The 16,151-nt window shown below is 41.5% G+C and overlaps 1 long non-coding RNA gene across 1 annotated transcript; it reads left to right on the top strand.

Annotated features, from left to right (window-relative positions):
• The first annotated feature begins 1,912 nt into the window (after positions 1 to 1,912).
• LOC138982196 (uncharacterized) lies at positions 1,913 to 9,186 on the top strand. The gene is made up of 3 exons (XR_011460805.1): positions 1,913 to 2,446; positions 3,182 to 3,232; positions 9,047 to 9,186. It is a non-coding gene; the product is annotated as an uncharacterized lncRNA (long non-coding RNA).
• Positions 9,187 to 16,151: the final 6,965 nt, after the last annotated feature.

Here is a 16,151-nt window from a genome sequence, read left to right as displayed (position 1 = left end):
CATGAGAATCAATATCTCAATAAAATCTGGGATAAGTTGTATACCGTGTTGTCCTTTTCGCTTGATTTCGTCCGCCAATTCGTTAATGAAAAGTGAGAACAAAATTGGACTATTTATTTCTCCCTGCTTCAGGCCTCTCGGACACATGAAAAGGTCAGTGACCTCTGCTCCTGCCCTAACTTTTGCTTTAACAACGTTGTACATACTAAGTATGGCTTGGTACATTTTACCTTTTATTCCTTTGCTTTGCAACACCTTCCACAGCTTTGTACGGTCTACTGAGTCGAAGGCCTTCTTGAAGTCAATAAAAGCAACGTATAGTTTTTTGTGTGACAGTAACTGTCTTTGTACCATAGCAAATAGAGTAAAAATATGATCGGTCGTACTGTACTTTTTACGAAAGCCAGCTTGACTTTCATTTAATAGGTTGTTGGATTCTACCCAACTTGTTAGTCTTTTGTTTATGATAAAGCTGTATAGTTTGCTGCAAATATTAAGTAATGATATGCCTCTATAATTGTCTGGATTGTTAATATCCCCTTTTTTATGAAGAGGGTGAATGATGGATTCAGACCAGTCTTCAGGATATGAACCTGATGTAAACAGTTTGTTGAAGAACCGGGCTAGGAATGGTACAACATGAAAAGCTGAATTTTTGAAAAGCTCACTAATAACACCATCTGGTCCTGCAGCTTTACCATTTTTTAATGCTCGTATGGATTCGTAAACCTCTGTTTCTGTTATGTCATATTCCAGCATCTGGGTAGTCTCTAGTTCATTTTCATCTACTACCTCTTGTGCTTCGTCAACAGTAGTATTGTTTGCGTCCGTTTCTGTGAATGTGTTGAATACATTGTAAAAGTGTTCATACCATTGTTCAGTTTCTATTGTGTTAGCATTAGTTGTTTTCCTTGATAAAGACCTTATGGTTCTCCAGAATGTTTTAGGATCTTTGCCACTTTTTTGCAACAGTTCAATTGTTGCTTGTCTGTGGGCAACTTTTTTGCATCTGTTAAGTTCGTTGTACTCATTTCTGTTTTGTGTGTACACAAGTTTGTCTAAATTACCGTTGTGGACATTTCGTAAGTCATGTCTTACAGCTTGCCTCTTCTCTTTGCATTCAAAATCAAACCATGCCTGTTTACGTTCTTTTCCTATTGTTATACTTTTTTTCATGCATTCGCCAGCTATAAGCAGTCCTTCTGTAAACATTCTAATCGAGGCATTTACATCCATGTCTACTTTGCTTTCTGCTTCAATAAAACAGTGTTTTACCTCTTCAGAAATTACACATGCCATAAATTCTTCCCTTTTATCTGGGCACCAAACGAGTTTGTCAATTCTATACGTCCCTGGTTGTTTTCTATCCAACTCATGTATTTCACTTTGTATTTGAATGTAGCACTCGACAGGCATATGTTTTGACTCAATTTTTTCCGCTATGTGCACTCTGATGTGCAAATCAAGGAGGAGTCTGGAGAGAGAGAGAGAGAGAGAGAGAGAGAGAGAGAGAGAGAGAGAGAGAGAGAGAGAGAGAGAGAGAGAGAGAGACAAGACAAGACACACACACGCACACACATACACCGACATACATATACACGTACACACACCAGGAGTGAGAGCGAGAGAAAAAAGGAGAAAGAGAGAGTCGTCAGTAAGTAGTGGTATTGACACGTAGCGATAATGACACGTAGCGCTAAAAGATGTAGTGCTATCGACACGTAGTGATAATGAACGAATGATAGCGACTCATCGACAAATTATTTGTAGCACTAATCAACGTAGCGATAGCGGCACGTAGCACAAATGACACGTAGGACAAATGACACGTAGCACAAAAGACACGTAGTGCTAGCGATACGAACCCCTTTTGAGAGGTTCCCTGAAATGCGTCAACTCGGCTAAGATTTAAAGGTGGTCGTCTACATTTTGACTTTTTTCCAATAATCGTATGGTTAGATTTCGCTAAAAAGTTATTTCAGATGATGAATGAACCATGGGGCAAAAAGTTACAGAAAAAAACATATATGTAAAAAAAGTTTCTATTTTTTGGGAGCGTGACTCACGCTTCCAATGTTTACTTTTCTGTTTTCTGAGACCATGTGCTCTGCCTAAAAATATCGACCAATCAAATTATTCGCGGCGCATGCGCAAAGAGTCATTTATGGTCCAAAGATGTCTGCCATCTTGCGCCAGTTACGTAAAAAGCAAACTTGTGATCGATCAGGGCGGCATAGGTCTGAATGTGTACATTTGGGGGACCAGAAACAACCCTGAGATGCAGCGAAGTTGGAATTAGGCGCCAAATTCAACCGGCAAGTGGCAAAAACACTATGATGCTCATTGAAAGTTACGTCGGGGGTGTGCTCAAAGTACTTTTGGCAAAATCGCAAGCAGGACAAAGCCCTGGGAGTTTTTCCTGTGGAAGAGCATGCTGAAACGGAATGTAAGTATAATTGTTGACATTACACCCAACCTTTACTTTGATCTTCCATTAACTTTACTTGTATATTTGAATTCAAACCTAGTTATTACGTTTCACAGTTCTGAAACAAAGCTTGTACGTACATGATTACCATTTCACTGTAGGCTGAAAGGGCGCGTCCGAACATTTCATACTCAAAGGCGGTTTGAAATCTTAAACCGGGCTTACTTTTAGATTTGGTTTTTACATTATGTATTCCTCCACACTTTTTCCTTTTCTCAGCTAGTGTCGTGTCGTGGTGTGTGTCGTGGGAAAGGGAGGGGGGAGTTGCATTTTCAGTGGCCGATTCTACTTCGGACAGATCATAGATCTATACAGACGGTATCGCTAACTCGTCATCTATGGACAGATCAAGCTCATCCAGATGAATAGAACTAAAATGTCACATTTTTTTTTAGAATCTTATAGATCTGTTCTTAGTTTTTACGGTATGGCTTCAGCTACATTCAATCTGCGTGTGCCTTACACAAAGGACTGTTGAAAAAAAAAATTCTCTTCAGAGATTCATGATACTATTCAGTTTTAACCACCACGTTTTTACATTGTGTGATTAAATGATAAGGTGACGTGCATCTTCACGCAGTCGCGCGCGCGCGTGTGTGTGTGTGTGTGTGTGTAGGGGGGGGATATGTCTGTCTGTGCCCTCTGACTTCAACATAAATTGTGTGTATTCAACAGTAACGTTGCACATTGCAGATCTGTGCGCCAGGAATGTGGACAAGGAAGCCGCAGTTTGAGCAAGCAACGGTAAGCTATTTTATTCGAAAGCTGTTTTATTCGATTACAGCGAGTCCGTTTGTAAGCAAGCTTTTATGATGTTCCTGTACACAACCTTCATCGATGCTACAGGGATACTGTTTCAAGTTTTTAACATTGAAACTGTGTGTGTGAGTGTGTATACGTGTACGTGTGTGTGTGTGTGGGTGGGAGAGAGAGAGAGAAAGACAGAGAGAGAGAGAGAGAGAGAGACTCTGTGTGTGTGTGTGTGTGTGTGTGTTCGCTCTGAAAAAACGAGAACACGCAAAAATAAACATCGTATTTGGTCAAGGTATCAGAAATATTTAGTATCATAGCTAATAGTGAAGGGTAACATTTTTTTTCTCATTGCCTTTATTCATCAAGCTGACAGTGACAACATAATAAGGGAACACAGACAAATTAAATAACATATCCACAATTACTATAACAACAAATGCAAGCGGACCAATAGTTGCAACAAACTTCAGGCTAAATAACATCAAAAAGAAAGGACCAGGGGAAAAAGAGAGATCACACGTATCTAAGAAAACAGCGGTAACCATTTGTATGTCCGAATGTATCATTAAAACCACGATATCCACATCTTGCCTGTTCTTAGTGTCATGCAATCATGAGTAGCAAGTGGTGTAAAAATTGAGAGACACAGAAAGGCACAGTCGTTCCCATGAAAGCTTTTGGCTCACCATCTCAGATTTAGACAAGATTGTACATGAACAAAGACTTAGATTCGACAACCTGGCTGCTTCATGCGCAAAGTGATAATTTATTTTGATGTGTTATCATCACAGATTCCTGCTTGAGTTCGTTCACAAATCAGTCAATAAAAAACAATCACAAACTGCACCCAGGCTGATTAGTTGATGTGTTTAGCGATGGTCTTTTCAGGCCTGGTCTGTTCTGAGACTGTAAATCGAATAGTTTACTCGGGAAGGACTGAACCTTTCACATCAATATTCAACAAAAACCAACAAAACGTCTGAATAACACATACGAGAAGGGGGGGAAAATTAATTTGTGTGCTTTTGTTATCAGGGGAGGGAACCATCTAATCCGAGCAAAATTACCTCCCTTGATTTGTCTTACGTGATACATGTGCAAAGTGAATAAAAAGTGCATCAGTCACAAACAAATACAACTATTTAGCAGGATCAATTAGTACACTTGATGCATATATGAATGTTGATCTATTCAGAATAATAAATAATGTCCCGGCTGATACTCCCTGCTAAATTATTAGCAGATTATCATCGATATTTGTGTTCCCTGTGCACAGCGTTTTTCGGTTGTTGTTTTGGTTCATGTAACGTTTCAGGCGTATTCTCAAGACATTTAGAGAACTGTTATGGAAGCCTGAAGATCAAAGACAAAAATGTATTTACTGTAAAATGCAAAAAAAAGAAAACGGGTTTTCCAATAGCTCCTGCCATTCTGATTGTGGACTTTAGCATGCATAGCCGTGTCAGAAGACAACAAATATACATGCAGCCCGATTACTTGAAATGTGGCATCGGTATCAAGTGTGTGTGTGTGTGTGTGTGTGTGTGTGTGTGTGTGTGTGTGTTTTGATGCAGCTGCAGAAGTAAAGAAGCTAATGTCTTACAATATTTTCAGAAATGATCGCTCTATGTTTTACTACAGAACTGAAGGAGCAATGGTTGAGAGTGAGGGGGTAGGTATGCAATATACAAGTGGGTAGATTTGTGAACCATCTGTGTGCCCGCTAGGTGGAAGGCGTCCATGGCATCCATGTAAGAATACATCGCTGCTCTGCCGATTCAGGATGAAGCCATAAGTGTCCAAGCCATTGTCCTGCAAGAAAAAACACGTCATTTTTAGTCCATATATGCATTTCCGTGACTAAGCTTTGGTTTAATCATCGGCCTGATAATGATGACCTAGAAGCAATAGATTTGTTATCAAAAACAATTGAAAAAAAAAGTAAATTAATTCTTTCCTTCTCCTTGTATTTATCAATGTGTTTATTCTTTTCTTCTTTTTTTTTCTTGGGTGGGAAGGGGGGGTGGTGGTGGTGGAGGTGGGAAGGGGGGGTGGGGTGGGGTGGTGGAGGTTGGGAGGGGTGTGGGGGTGGTGGTGGAGGTTGGGAGGGGGGGTGTGTGTGTTGTAATTAGTTGTTTTCAAACACTTCGGACAGATACTGATGCGCCGGAGACATAGCAGAATTTTTAGGGGATGCATAATCTTGCGATCAGATGTGCAAGATGGTGATTGTTCTACACTACTCGTCATAAAAAAACTTTACAGATGCGTTTGAGGGCAGATCTTTATGATGAGGCCGTTTATCGTAAAACCAATTATATGACTGGAAAGGCCTTTTATGCCCCTAACTTATTCAGAAAACAGATTGAGTTTACATGACGTAGTGTCGATACAGTGAAGCCTACAACACAAACACACCCCAAAATCAAATTCGCAAAATCAAGGTTCCCGCGTTAAAATTGACAACGAATCAGAACTGCTAAAACAAAACATGTTTAGCATGTTCTTAGACAAAACAATCAAATGTGCATCCAAATCAGTAAGTTTTGTTCACATATCTTGTCTAACATGGACGCTATGGCATGCTGAGCGGTGTAGGTGTCAATCCTCTCAGCAAGCATAAAAGGCAGTTTTTAAAGCCGCATTAGCGGGTAATGAGACAAAAAAAATTGTACAAATCACGGTAAACATTTTTACAAATCACGTTTTTGCGCCCGATATTTTCTTGTCAACTCCAAAGTCAAGGGACGAATACGAAATCCCTTGACTTTTGGGGTAGCGCGACTCTGTTACTGTTAATTTTAAGATTTTTATTTTTTATTTTTATTTTCATTACTCGGAGGTCCCATCGTTGGGAAATTCCGGTCGCTTCCTCCCAGTGGAAAGCTAGCAGTGACAGAGTCGCACTACCCCAAAGTCAAGGGATCTATTAGTCCCCTTTCGCCGTTATCCCAATTCGCCCCCATCCCATTTTGGCGACATTTCTTAGGCCAAGTGTCATTTTACCACCATATCATGTACCATTAGCTCCACATCCCATTTTGGCGCAATCCCGTTTCGCCGTTAGCCCATTTCGCCCCATCCCATTTTCGCGACATTTTACAGGCCAAGTGTCATTTTACCACCATATCATGTACCATTAGCTCCACATCCCCTTTTGGCGCAATCCCGTTTCGCGGTTATCCCATTTTGCCCCCATCCCATTTTCGCGACATTTCACAGGCCAAATGTCATTTTACCACCGTGTCATACCACTAGCGCCACATTCCATTTTGTCGCCATGCCGTCATCCCATTTCACCGCCATCCCTATTTCGTGACATTTTGGATTGTGGCAAAAATGGGATTTGGCGTAAACGGAATGTCTTCCTTTTTTTTATAAGGGGCTTATTGTCCGTCAGGTCTTGATTGCCTATATTGGACATGAATTGGTTTATACGATTCGAGTTTTTACGCCCTCACGGCTTTTGATGTATGCGTGTTTAGGTGGTATCAGCCATCTGCACTTATGGTAGAATGACCAAGATCTTTAACGTGCCATTTTGGTGACACGGGGGTGGGAGATGGATACCGTCTCTGGGTCTGCGCATAAAGTTGACCCGTGTCCGTCCCGGCCCGGATTCGAACCAGCGACCTTTCGATCACAAGTCTAGTGCTCTACCACCTGAGCTACCCGGGCCCCATGTCTTCCTAGTTGAATAACGCAGTATAGTAGTATAGTGAGGCTTGGCAAGAAGAATAAATAAAAAATGGGATGGCGGCCAAATGGGATGGTGTCAAAATGGGATGTCGCGCTATTGTTATGACACGGTAGTAAAATGACGCTTGGCTTGTGAAATGTCGCGACAATGGGATGGGGGCGAAATTGAATGCGGTGAAACGGCATGGCGGCCAAATGGGATATGGTGTCAAAATGGGATGTCGCGCTATTGTTATGACATGTTTGTAAAACGACGCTTGGCTTGTGAAATGTCGCAAAAATGGGATGGGGCAAAAAATGGGACGGTGGCAAAATGGGATTGCATCAACATGGGATGTGGAACTAAAACCACCCCCACCACTCAGCGTAGAGGCTCTAAACAAGAAAAATTAATAAAAATAAAAGGCATGCATTACTTTGTGGAATGCGATATTTTTACATTTTTACAAATCGCGGTTTTAGGTTCGACGTGATTTGTAAAATGTTTTTACATTTTTACAAACCACGGGTTAACAGTAACTCGCTAACGCGTTGCTTTCAAACTTTCGGAGAGTTGTGCTAACACATGTTGTAAAGTACTTTCGGAATTTCAAGTAATTTGAGACATTAGGTCTGCTGTTATTTGTCATGTCAGAAACAGTTCTTAAATTGACGATAGGTTTTTGCTGAATCATTGAACAAATTTTATTTTTTGAAATCTTCAAGAACAATGACAGATGCGCCACATACTCAAATTTAATGTACATATCTTATCAGACATGGGTGGTATGAGGATTTCAACGCGAAAGTAGTTTTTTTAAGAAGTTGACTCATTCAGAGCGCTGAGCGCAAATGTCGGCCTACGCATAGCAAAGCTCACTGCCAACACGCTTAACTGATCAATGGCTCTTGAAAAAGCATTTTCCAAAAATGTGTGTGTGAGTTTAAACAAGTGCACTTTGAACAGCCATTGGTGAAACTGTATTAAATTTAAGGGTAAATTGAAGCTTTCATTTTTCTAAATGCATGCTAATTCTAAAAAAAATTCTGTTCAATCGGACAGGGTACATCTTTATATTTAAAACTCTTTCTGGGATGTCGCATAACAGCAGAACTAATACCTCACATGACTTGAGATTTCGTGTGTACTTTACGACATGTGTTAACACAAATCTCCGAAAGTTTGAAGGCAATGCGTTTGCGAGTTACTCAAATGTACCATTCTTTGTCTTATTACCCGCTAAAATGGCTTCAAAACTGCCTTTTATGCCTGCTGAGAGTATTGACACCTACACCGCTCAGCATGCCATAGCGTCCATGTTAGACAAGATATGTGAACAACACATACTGATTTGGATGCAGATTTGATTGTGTGAGCAAGAGTGACCCTGTTTTTTTAATTTTTTTTATTACCTCAAATTGAAGAACAACTCATTTTTTGCCCACACAAATTGATTTGTTTCAGCTGTTGTGCCTAGCAGTGTTGTTTTGCCAATTTGAAGAAGACTGGGTGACAGGTGACCCCCCAAAAATGCAACCCTCAAAAATGCTAATAACTTCTACATCTGTTGACCGAATCACTTTATATTTGGGTGACATAAACTTCAGCTACCGTGACACTTTCACAAAGGGGCAATTTTGTAGATCAAATGGTCAGACTTTTGTGCTATTTCAAAAAAAAAAGTTGCCAAGATGTGGAAGGGTCATGCATGCAGCATAGGCTTAAGTTTATGTCCCCCAAATATAAAGTGATTTGGTCAACAGATGTAGAAGTTATTAACATTTTTGAGGGTTGCATTTTTTTAAGGTCAACCTGTATTTGCCAAAAAATCAGCCTGACTGGGCCATTTCTACTTTTGTATTACGAAGTGAATTTCCAGGATGTTGTTATAACATTTAAAGATTAATAACTGAAACAGGACACATTTCTAAAGATTTCATATAACGATTATCCGCCCTATCCTGACACGCCCATCACTTTTCAGGTTGTTGTTTTTTCATCATAATTTTAATGCATAATTACGGCACATCATAGTCGAGTCATGCACAACTTATGGCGATTAACAGCAGTGTGCTAACAGTTTTGAAACTGTTTCAGATTTTTAAGTACTATTTTTGTAATTACAGGTCTTTGACGGGTGGTTATCAACCTCCCTTCACCTATCTTGGTAGTGATGACAAACACACCTGGAAGGACATGTGGCTGCACTTGAAGTAGGCTCCTCTGGGAAGGATCCTCTGCAGGCCATGCCCAAAACCGGGGATGGGAGCGAGCCGCTCAGCAATGGACAGGACCAGCTAGCTCCCCCGCTGTCATCTCGTTAATCATGTTCTGACCAACACAGTTAAAAGTCCTATTGTCATGAAATAATGTGATGCATTCAAATTTTTATCCATTTTATCTGTTTTAGTAGATGTAGTATTATGAAACCAGCGGCATATAGATATAATTATAAGCCATGCGCACTTGACCGGCATTCATGAAACTTTGTGGAATTATCATTCCATATCTCAGGCCAATGTACACCAAATTTGAAGTAAGTTGCATAAGTAATTCATGAGTTATCAGCATTTTAATGGGTGGCATGTTTTTTTTTTTTTTTTTTTTTTTTTTTTTTTTTTTGGGGGGGGGGGTACTTTGTACATGTTTGTGTGTGTGTGCTTTATGCATTCAGATGTATACGTATGTAAGAGTGTATGCATTAACTAAGTTGGTATATAATTAAAATTCTGTTGTTAATAAATTGTGTCTCGACTGATTGATGGGATTGTCGATTTTGTAAGTATCCTTTTAAACAGCAAACGGAAGTATAGTGTGTCACCACCGCCCCGCCCCCCCCCCCCCCCATCTCTCTCTCTCTCTCTCTCTCTCTCTCTCTCTCTCTCTCTCTTTCTCTCTCTCTCTCTCATATGCACACACACGCATTTACAATATACAGCCCATACTTGAATAACTGAGATTAACATAAGCACTCAAGCAATAACAGAGAGAAGAAATCTTCAAACCATTACATTTGTAACTACACAAACTCACTGTAAGACTAAGAGACTGGATCTTTCTTCCCGATAACTCTTGGCGGCAGCTTCTTGAGTTGCTGTCCGCATGCGGACTCTGTGTCCTTGATTCCCGATTGCGCTGACAAACAATGTAACACTGCCGCACCTGCTGGCCCTGCCCTGCCTCTTCTGACCGGTGGAGACGATGTTTTGCTCAGAGTTGAGACATGAGATAAGCGTACTTTGTTCGACCTGAGTATCGAAATGGACAGCTTTTGCAGAAAAAAAAGAAACAACAAAACAAAACTGTTAAAAGACATGGACAAATTTCTCTGTATGAGATAATAAAGTATTCGTATTCGTATACTTGACGGACATGAATCATAACTGAATAAAATACGTGGCTTATACCTACCATGCAATACAGTACAGTGTTAGTTTATTTATGCCATAAGGGGCAAATGTATAATGAGTTACACGTTTGGCATTTTTAAGAACTATAAATGCATACATGAATCGTCTAAAACATGATCAGGTATAAGAAAACATGATCAGGTATAAGAAAACAAACACGTACAGATACTCCGATTCACTCAATCACTCGTACTACCACGTGAATGTCACACACACACACACACACACTGACACACGCACGCACGCACGCATCTACGTACACACACATGCACACACACACACACGCACAAACACACACATCTACAGACATACGCACGCACACGCACATTTTACACACATACGGCACACACATATAGACCTAAGAAATACAAAAATAAAAACCAGCTGCATTCTAAGATTCGACCGGAGAATCTAGATCTCTGATTCAACTGATTCAGTTAGATCTGTAGTTGTTAGTCAGTCTTGCAGGAAAATCAATGGCGATTCTGACATCGATGTTGCGGGTAGTAGTCTACCGGCGTAAACTCATTATAAATGAAAGCACACAAATCAAGGACTCTTGTTGGAAAAGACCTTTTTTTTTTATTCCGATCCTTATTTTCAAGTGTAGTCGAAATGTTTTGTGTGTGCAGAAATACAAATTTAGATCGATTGCAAGCGTTTTAGATTTCATTGTCAGTGTACGTGTGTCACTGTGACTGTGTCGGACTGTGACTGTGTCGGAACTGTGCCTCTCGAAACATTCAGTTAGCGTTAGACCTATGCTTTTGCTTTATTTTTATGATGACTCCTTAATTCCTGAACCGAATCATTAAGCAGAGCCTCTTTGTAAACCGCCATAAAACAAAGTACCGTGATGTGCAATGCTGAAAGCGTAAATCTGACTTTTGAGAGGTTCCCTGAAATGCGTCAACTCGGCTAAGATTTAAAATCTACGAATGACGAACACAGTACGTGAACAGAGCAAACACATTGCTTGAAACTGTTTTGTTGCATAATGAAGCCTTGTTTGCAGCCACTTAAAAGTCTTATACGACAAGAATGTATTGCATAATTGATAAAAAGAACTTACCAGAGAACTTTCGTCAAGCCAGCGGCTGCTCACCGCTAGGAATTCTGGGTGGTTGAGCACTTTGAAAACTTCCGCTTTACATTATGTTCCAAATAAGGATATCCTACTACGATTATGTTCCAAATAAGGATATCCTACTACAATGGAATACATCAATGAATTTTCAAACGGCTACACTTGCTCCGTCCTTTCTGATCGGAGGGGGGTGTTTTTTTGAAAGTGTTAGTGAATGGATTAAACATTTTAGCGGTCAAATCTCAATTTCTGTCAGAAAATGTAGACGAGGACCTTTAATATCTACGAATGACGAACACAGTACGTGAACAGAGCAAACACATTGCTTGAAACTGTTTTGTTGCATTATGAAGCCTTGTTTGCAGCCACTTAAAAGTCTTATACGACAAGAATGTATTGCATAATTGATAAAAAGAACTTACCAGAGAACTTTCGTCAAGGAAGCGGCTGCTCACCGCTAGGAATTCTGGGTGGTTGAGCACTTTGAAAACTTCCGGTTTACATTATGTTCCAAATAAGGATATCCTACTATGCTGAGATACTACAATGAATTTTCAAACGGCTACCCTGTCTCCGTCCTTTCTGATCGGAGGGGGGTGTTTTTTTGAAAGTGTTGGTGACTAGACTCAGCATTTTAGCTGTAAAATGTCAATTTCTGTGAGAAAATGTAGACGAGAGAGAAAGAAAGCGGGACTTTGCAGGCCAAATCTACGAACCATTCTCTTGGCTACCGAGACATTCATTAAGAGAGAAGAACTGACATCATCTGCTTGGATGATGTAAATTGTGCGTCACTACATCGATGACGAAATTCACCTTTCTCTATAGCGACATTCAGTCGTAAATCAAATGTGAATGTTGACACCTTGTCAGTGAACACACATCAATAGAAGCTAATAATAACCAATAACAGCTAGCTCACACTCACAGATGTCTAAATCTACTTTCGAGCAGATCAGTTTTCAGGCATTTCGTGGCTGGTGAGTAAAACACGCGATCTTCAATACATCACTAGGTGTGCTGGAAGAGAGTATCGCACTTACGTTGGTTGAACTCTTTACTGCATAGCTACGTACGCGGAGATTGCTTCAAACCCACACAACTGTCAACTAGACTTTGGTGTTGAACTGACCATATGACACGTTGGAAAAAGCTGGATAACGTTTCTCACCTGTTTCTATGAACCACCGGGACTAGCCTTGTTAAGGCTGACTTTTGCATGGTGTAAATTTTGCTCAATCCAAAAACAAAAACAAAAGCCAAACAGCCGCTTTACAATCCTCCAAACAAGTTACTCACAACCCTTCATGAAAGTATCTAGTGTGATAAACCTTCATTCAAGTATTTAGAATGACGACTCTTCGTGTGAATGGATAAGTGTGACAAACCTTTATCAGTTTATGCCAGTGTCTAATTTGAAAACCCTTCGTGCAAGTGACTAGATTGCCATCCCTTCATGCAAGTGTCTACAATGCCTCTTCATGCAAGTGTCTAGTGTGGCAACTCTTCATGCAGGTGTCTAGTGTTACAACTCTTCATGCAAGTGTCTAGTGTGGCAACTCTTCATGCAGGTGTCTAGTGTTACAACTCTTCATGCAAGTGTCTTGTGTGACAACTCTTCATGCAAGTGTCTAGTGTGACAACTCTTCATGCAAGTGTCTAGTGTGACAACTCTTCATGCAAGTGTCTAATGTGACAACTCTTCATGCAAGTGTCTAATGTGACAACTCTTCATGCAAGTGTCTAGTGTGACAACTCTTCATGCATGTGCCAAATGTGATTATCTTTCATGGAAGTATCTCACGTGACAACCCTTAATGCAAGTGTAGAGTGGGACAACCCTTCATGCTATTGTCTAGTGTGACAACCCTTCACGCAAATGTCTAGTACGATAACTCTTCATACAAGTATCTTGTGTCACAACTCTTCAAGCGAGTGTCTAATGTGATAACTACGTGACTCTTCATGCAAGTTTCTAATGTGAAAACCATTTGTGCAAGTGCCTCATGTGACACAACTTCACGGCAAGTGTCTAGTGTGACAGGCCTTCATGCAAGTGTCGAGTGTCACAACCCTGCATGCAAGTATGTATGCTATTCAATACTAGATGTTCTAGAGGCCAACTTTTGCTCTTGACTGGGACTGTGGTTCCCTCTGTGGACGTACTAGGGTGGAGGAGTTGAACGCTGCGCAGGGCGCGTTCCCGTTGACAAAAGTCAATGCGCTGCCTAAGACCTACACGCCAAAGGCCGTACAAGCTGTGATATTTCGTCGCCTGACGGTGTTGACCTGAGCTCATACGTGTAAGTTCTTTTTTTTTGTCCTGACGAATTCGTCGAATTAAATAATCACTGGCGAGCGTACTAAAATACGCAAAACAAATATGAAACAGTACAGCCACAAGTGAACAGCTTTGAGCCCAAACCGAAGTCTTTCACAATAAAAATGGATGGCGTTGTCTTCTACGTGTATTGGGTGCTCATTGTTCCCCTTTCCATTGTCGGAATCATATCGAATGTCCTCGTCGTTTATATTTGGTGTGGAAAACGCTACAAGTTCAATCGACTGATCATAATGACCATTACCGTAGCGAATGTTTTGTTCGTAGCTTTAATGCATGCGTCAACGCATATGGAAAAAGGCGAAACACGAGAGTGGGTGAAAATTGTAGCGTTCTCTGTACGTCTTTACGCAGTGTCGTTGTACGTTTTCTTAGCCGCGATGCAATGTGTGTTCACGTGCAATATGCACAATGGCAACACACTCCCCAAAATGATGTCGAAAAAGCGCATCATTGGCGGCTTGCTTTCCATTGCCTTTTGGTGCATATTTGTGAGAGCGGTGAAACTTGTGATTGACGCCCAAAAGCAGAGCAATTTCCACATAATCATTACATCCAATATCTTCCACGTCCTTACGCTCGTTCTGCCCCAGTTTCTTCAGATAATCCTCGTTTTTGGAATGGTCCACGGCATCAGGCGTTATCGCCGGTATCTGGCGAGCGGTAAGCCGCGGAATGTGATCGTGAAGAGTTGCCTATTGGGTCTGGCCTCGAACAGAACCTGCACGACATCAGCCGACCGCTCTGTTCGACAGTCCTTGGAACGGCTCTGCGTCGGCAAGTCTAGAAGTAATCGGATCAATTCAGAATCGGTCCACAATGTCAATCAGCTGTTGTCCGATGAAGTCTACCAACAGCGGGCGGACTACGTCCAACGAGAACTGCAGGTCGTCAAAGCCGTCACCATCCTATGCATTCCCCCCACCTTCATCTACGCCGTAGGCTTTTCTGTGGGCATCTACATCAGAGTTTACATGCAGGAGGCCAGGGAGACCTTCTTTTGGGTCATGGACGTTCTGCAGTTCATCAACTGCGGTTGCACCTTCTTCGTGTTAGCAGCATTGCTTCCGTCTTTTCGACACGCGCTACTGAGGAGGCTGGGCAAGAAGGACATGACTGACAGCTCGGAGGGCGGTGTGGGCAGTACCTGTCCCATAAGGTTGAGTCCACCCCAGTCCAGCAGCTTCACTTCGGACAAATCGAGGGAGGAGGGGAGCCAGGATAGGTCAGACGGCGCCCGAGAGAGGGGCGGCGGGGATCAGAGTGGTGACACAGGAAGAACAAATAGCAGTGGAAACAGTAGCAGTTTTAACAGTGAAATCTCACCCGAAGACACACATGAAAGAGTACAGACATAACAAGAAACAGAAGAGCAGGAAAGCGAGCCGCAGAAAACAAAGCTAAGAAATACGGTCGCCGAAGAAACACGGTAACAGGAACGGACATTGCCAGAAACAGGACAACATGACGAGATGCTGCCACATGTAAACACGGCAACATGAACAGACACTACCAGAAACACAGCAACAAGAACAGAAATTGCCAAATACAGGACAACATGACGAGATACTGCCACATGTAAACAAGGCAACATGAACATATGCCAGAAACACGGCGACATGAACAAACATTGCCAAATACAGGACAACATGACGAGATACTGCCAGAAACTGCAACGTCAACAGACACTGCCAGAATCACGGCAACATAGACACTGCCACATGTAAACAAGGCAACGTCAACAGACGCTGCAAGAAACAAGGCAACATAGACACAACCACATGTAAACAAGGCAACGTGAACAGACACTGCAAGAAACAAGGCAACATAGACACTGCCACTTGTAAAACATATATGATGTCGTTTTCCTTTAAAGCGTATAACTAGAGACTGCCTACGTGACTGCTGTTACTGTTACACAATTCTTTGCAAAACACGTGCTGACCTAAATCAAGCAGAAGCAGACAGGCTCAGTCGCTAGGCTTTTCCACATCAATGTTATATATATATGCTGCGCTTGTTCAGCCAGTCCTCCGTTCCTTAGATGCTAGATTTCACGCCGTGGATGGTGGCACGCCTAGTTTTTTCCACCGCAGGAACAACACCCAATTCGTTCCCCCGCACGCGGAAGCAAAATTGTTATCTCGCAAAGGAATTGCCCTGTGAAAGTACGTTGTGGCAAATCACATTATTAAGTATAGAATCTATTCTGAAGCAGAATTGCCTAGGCTATATGTATAATATGTAATTTATGTCTTGTTGTGTACTCGTGAACAGTGGCGTTCGATTTTCTGCCGAAGTCCGTGAAAATTATACAGAGAGGTCTCAATTTCGTACAAATTAACCTAGAACTACCATTTAACTTACTGCCTTTCACGCCTGGTGGCGTGTAG

Source organism: Littorina saxatilis, linkage group LG12 (genome assembly GCF_037325665.1).
Source record: "Littorina saxatilis isolate snail1 linkage group LG12, US_GU_Lsax_2.0, whole genome shotgun sequence".
In the NCBI taxonomy this organism is placed as follows: domain Eukaryota; kingdom Metazoa; phylum Mollusca; class Gastropoda; order Littorinimorpha; family Littorinidae; genus Littorina; species Littorina saxatilis.
The sequence above is the reverse complement of the archived record's forward strand: the minus strand, read 5'-3'. Positions and strand labels throughout refer to the sequence as shown.